Raw genomic sequence first — 6,000 nt, forward strand, 5'->3', positions numbered from 1 at the left:
TCCTCTTCCCACCCTGTCTCTTGCAAAAATGCCATCCCATTCTCGCAATTCCTCCGTCTCCACCGCATCTGCCCTCAAGATGAGGCTTTTCATTCCAGGACGAAGGAGATGTCCTCCTTTTTTAAAGAAAGGGGCTTCCCTTCCTCCACCATCAACTCTGCTCTCAAACGCATCTCTCCCATTTCACGCACATCTGCTCTCACCCCATCCTCCCATGACCCCACTAGGAATAGGGTTCCCCTTGTCCTCACCTACCACCCCACCAGCCTCTGGTCCAACATATTATTCTCCGTAACTTCCGCCACCTCCAATGGGATCCCACCACTAAGCACATCTTTCCCTCCCCTCCCTCTGCTTTCTGCAGGGATCGCTCCCTACGCGACTCCCTTGTAAATTGGTCACCCCCCATCCCTCCCCACTGATCTCCCTCCCGGCACTTATCCTTGTAAGCAGAACAAGTGCGACACAAGCCATTATACTTCCTTCCTCACCACATTCAGGGCCCCAGAAAGTCCTTCCAGGTGAGGTGACACTTCACCCCTGTGAGTCGGCTGGGGTGATATACTGCGTCCGGTGCTCCCAATGTGGCCTTCTATATATTTACAAGACAAAGGAGCAGAAGTAGGCCGTTCGGCCCATCGAGTCTGCTCCACAGCTCCCTCATGAGCTAAACTATTCACCCATCTAATTCCAATTTCCGGCTTTTTCCCCATACCCCTTGATACCCTGACTAATTAGATACCTGTCAATCTCCTCCTTAAACACCCTCAGTGATCGGGCCTCCATAGCCATATGTGGCAATGAATTCCACAAATCCGCGACCCTCTGGATAAAAAATTTCTCCTCATCTCTGTTTTAACTGGGTACCCTCTAATTCTAAGACTATGGTCTCTTGTGCTGGACTCACCCACCAAGGGAAACAACCTTTCCACATCTACTCTGTCCAACCCTTTCAACATTCGAAATGTTTCTATGAGATCCCCTCTCATTCTTCTATACTCTAATGAATACAATCCAAGAGCCGACAAATGCTCCTCATATGTTAGCCCCTGCATTCCAGGAATCATCCTCGTAAATCTTCTCTGAACTCTCTCCAACATCAGTACATCCTTTCTAAGTTAGGGGGCCCAAAACTGCACGCAGTATTCCAAATGAGGTCTCACTAATGCCTCATAGAGTCTCATCAACACCCCCTTACACTATTCCTCTTGAAATGAATGCCAACGTAGCATTCGCTTTCCTTACCGCCGATCCAACTTGGTGGTTAACCTTTAGGGTATCCTGCACGAGGACCCCCAAGTCCCTTTGCACTTCCTATTTTTGAATTTTCTCCCCATCTAAATAATAATCTGCCCGATTATTTCTTCTTCCGAAATATACAACCGTACATTTGTCAACGTTGTATCTCATCTGCCATTTCTTTGCCCACTCTCCTAAACTGACTAAGTCTCTCTGCAACCTTTCCGTTTCTTCAACATTTCCTGCTCCTCCACCTATCTTGGTGTCATCCGCAAATTTAGCCACAAAACCATTTAATCCATAATCCAAACCATCGATATACATCGTAAAAAGAAGTGGCCCCAACACCGACCCCTGCGGAACACCACTAGTAACCGGCAACCAATCAGAATAGGATCCCTTTATTCCCACCCTTTGCTTTCTGCCTATCAGCCAATGCTCCACCCATTTCCATATCTTTCCTATAATTCCATGGGCTCTCATCTTATTAAGCAGCCTCATATGCGGCAACTTATCGAAGGCCTTTTGAAAATCCAAATACACAACATCCACAGCCTCTCCTTTGTCAATCTTATTCGAGATTACCTCAAAAAATTCCAATAAGTTGGTGAGACAGAATCTTCCCTTCATGAAACCATGCTGGCTTCGGCCTATCTTGTCAAGCACCTCGAAGTATTTCATAACCTTGTCCTTGAGGATTGACTCCAATATCTTTCCAACTACTGATGTCAGACTAATAGGTCTGTAATTTTCTTTTTGCTGCCTCCTTCCTTTCTTAAATAACGGAAATACATTTGTGACCTTCCAGTCCTCCGGAACCATGCCAGAGTCTATTGATTCCTGGAAGATCATTTCCACAATCTCCAAAGCCACCTCCTTCAGAACCCTTGGATGCACCTCATCCAGACTGGGTGACTTATCTATTCTTAGTCCATTTAGCTTCCCAAGCACTTTCTCTCTAGTTATCTTGACTGTACCTAATTCTATTCCCTGATACCTCTGGCTATCAGGCATATTGCTCATGTCTTTCACTGTGAAGACTGATGCAAAATACTCATTCAGTTCCTCCGCCATCTCTTTGTTATCCATTATAATTTCTCCAGCATCATTTTCAATCGGTCTTGTATCTACCCTTGTCACTCTTTTACTCTTCATATATTTAAAAAAACTCTTAGTATCCTTTTTTATGTTAATCGCCAACTTCCTTTCATAATTCATCTTTTCTTTCCTAATGACTTTCTTAGTTTCCTTCTGTAAGTTTTTAGAAGTCTTCCAGTCCTCATTTTTCCCACTAATTTTTGCTTCCTTGTACACCGTTTCTTTTGCTTTTATTTTTGCCTTAACCTCTCTCGTTAGCCACATTTGTGCCATTTTTCCATTCATGATTTTCTTTTTTCTTAGAATATATTTTTCCTGCATTTTCCTTATTTCTTGTAGGAATTTCATCCAATTCTGCTCTGCCGTCCCTCCATTTAGCTTACTTTTTCAATCGACTTGGGCCAGTTCCTCTCTCCTACCACTGTAATTTCCCCTGTTCCACAGAAATATCGATACACCTGATACCAGCTTCTCCTTTTCAAATTTGAAACTGAACTCAATCATATTATGATCTCTACTTCCAAGGGGTTCCTTTACCTCCAGCTCCCTAATCGCCTCAGGTTTGTTACACAGCACCCAATCCAAAACAGCCAGTCCCCTGGTGGGCTTCTGGACAAGTTGCTCCAAAAAGCCATCCTGTAGGCATTCTACAAACTCCCTCTCCTGAGATCCATTACCTTCCCGACTTTCCCAATCCACTTTCATATTAAAATCCCCCATAATTATCTTGACATTTTCCTTCTGACACGTTTTTTCTATTTCCGCTGCAACTTGTAGTCAACATCCCGGCTGCTGTTTGTAGGCCTGTATATAACTGCTATCAATGTCTTTTTACCCTTGCCATTTCTTAATTCTACCCACAAGGATTCTACCTCTTCTGATCCTATGTCCCTTCTTTCTATTGATTTGATATCGTTACTTACCATCAGGGCCACGCCACCCCCTTTACCTACCTTCCTATCTTTCCTATACACTGTGTATTCTTGGATATTCAACTCCCAGTCACATCCATCATTTAGCCATGACTCAATGATGGCCATAATGTCATATCTTTTAACCTGCAGCTATGCAGCAAGGCCATCCTCTTTATTTCTAACACTGCATGCATTTAAGTACTGTACATTTAGATCAGTATCTGTTGCCGATTTTGCTATATTTCTATTTTGCAGCAAATTATCCTGTATATTCACCGGCCTGTCCTTCTTGCCATCTTTGCTGCACAGTATTTTTGACTTATTTCTATTTTCCTCTTCCTCGACCCTAACACCTTGGTTTCCTTCCCCTTGCCAACTTAGTTTAAACCCTCCCTAACAGCTATATTAAACAATCCCGCCAGGATATTAGTACCTTTTGTGTTCAGGTGTAATCCATCTTTTTTGTATAAGTCGTACCTTCCCCAAAATAGATCCCAATGATTCAAGAATTTGAAGCCCTGCCCCCTGCACCAGTTACTTAGCCACACATTCATCTGCTTAATTCTGCTATTCTTACCATCACTAACGTGCAGCTCAGGCAGCAATCCTGATATTATTACTCTGGAGGTCCGGCTTTTCAATTTTCTTCCTAGCTCCCAGTAATCTTTCTTCAGAACCTCCTCTCTTTTTCTGTCTATGTCATTGGTACCAGCATGTACCAAGACTTCCGGCTGCTCGCCCTCTCTCCTCAGAATACTCTGGACTCAATCTGAGACATCCCATACCTTGGCACCAGGGAGGCAACTCACCATCCGGATATCCTTGTCCGGCTCGCAGAATCTCTTGTCCGTCCCCCTTACGATGGAATCCCCTATAACTACCGCATTTCTTCTTGCTCTCTTGATTTCGGCACTGGGCAGAATGCCAGAGTCTCGATCACTGTGGTCCTCCTCTGTCAGGTCTGCCTCTTCGACAGTATCCAAAACGATATATCGATTTCTGAGGGGGACTGTCACAGGGGTGCTATCCACTACCTCTCTATAGGTAGTATCTATCACCTCCTCACTTTCCCTAATTAGCCAAAGGTCATCAATTTCCATCTCCAGCTCCTTAACACGGTCCTTCAGGAGCCTCACCTCAGTGCACCTGGTGCAGATGTAATCCTTGGGGAGGCTGGGAGTCTCCCAGGGTCCCCACATCTGGCACTCCAAGCACAACACTAATCCTAGATGCATACTTCTAACGCTACTGTTTGTACTAAATACCAAAAAACTGTAACTTACTCCGTTACTATGAGACTCAACGGTCGCAGGAAGCCTCTTCCCGTCTTGGCGAGACCCGACGCAGACTGGGAGACCGTTTCGCTGAACACCTACACTCTGTCCGCCAGAGAAAGCAGGATCTCCCAGCGGCCACACATTTTAATTCCACGTCCCATTCCCATTCTGACATGTTTATCCACGGCCTCCTCTACTGTAAGGATGAAGCCACACTCAGGTTGGAGGAACAACACCTTATATTCCATCTGGGTAGGCTGCAACCTGATGGAATGAGCACTGACTTCTCTAACTTCTGTTAATGCCCCACCTCCCCCTCGTACCCCATCCATTATTTATTTATTTATTTATTTATTTATTATTAACTTTTTTTTTCTCTCTCCCCTTTTTCTCCCTGTCCCTCTCACTGTACTCCTTTCCCATCCTCTGGGCTTCCCCCCTCCCCCTTTCTTTCTCCCTAGGTCCCATGATCATCTCCCTTCTCCAGCCTCATATCCCTTTTGCCAATCACCTGTCCAGCTCTTAGCTCCATCCCTCCCCCTCCTGTCTTCTCTTATCATTTTGGATCTGCCCCTTCCCTTCCCACTTTCAAATCTCTTACTATCTCTTCTTTCAGTTAGTCCTGATGGATGGTCTTGGTCTGAAATGTCGACTGTACCTCTTTCTGTAGATGCTGCCTGGCCTGCTGCGTTCACCAGCGTTTTTTGTGTATGAAATTCCAACATCTGCAGATTTCCTCGTGTTTCCTTTGATTCTATTGTGTTTCTTGGAGTTACAGTGCATGCTCGCAAGACAATGAATCTCAAGGGTTGTATATGGTGACATATTTAATTTTATGATAACTCTACTTTGAACTCTGAAATAAAGAATGCTCCACATACTTTATGACGAGGCAGTTTTCCCCCGTCCTCAAGTGGTTCACTTTGCAGATTTGAATGCAGCCAAAGGAGAAGTTGTTCAATATAGTATTGCATTGGGCTGAATTGAAAGTGCCATGCTGGAGGGGAACTGACCTACTATTTGTGCACAGAGAAAACAGAGAGCCCAGTTGGATGGAGTTGAGAGGGGTTGGATGTTAACATACTGGCAGGTGTTAGCTATATTATGGATAAACGTAGAAGGAACAAGTGAACTCAAGCTAAGATAGGAAGAAACGTGATGGGGAATATGAAACAATTGATCTGTCTCAGTATCACAACACTACCAACACCCTCCTGCATCTGTACCATGCCTTTAGAACAGCACAACATCCCTTGGCATTTTATGGTATTGGTTTATACACCATTTAGCGAAAAGCTTTTGCATTGCATGTCATCCAGGCAGGTCATTCCATACATAAGAACATCAAGGTAGTAAAAAGACTACAAAATGCACAATATAGTGTTGCAGCTACAGAGAAAATGTAGTGCAGGTAAACAAATAAAATGCAAGAACCACAATGAGGTAGATTGGGAGATCAGGAACCTGTTATT

General features: G+C 44.2%; 1 protein-coding gene across 1 annotated transcript in view; it reads right to left on the minus strand.

Annotated features, from left to right (window-relative positions):
* The window catches only part of hydin (HYDIN axonemal central pair apparatus protein), a 977,428-nt gene that overhangs the window by 391,554 nt on the left and 579,874 nt on the right, over positions 1-6,000 (minus strand). The window lies entirely within an intron of this gene.

The sequence above is a fragment of the Mobula hypostoma genome, chromosome 14 (genome assembly GCF_963921235.1).
Source record: "Mobula hypostoma chromosome 14, sMobHyp1.1, whole genome shotgun sequence".
Classification (NCBI taxonomy): Eukaryota; Metazoa; Chordata; class Chondrichthyes; order Myliobatiformes; family Myliobatidae; genus Mobula; species Mobula hypostoma.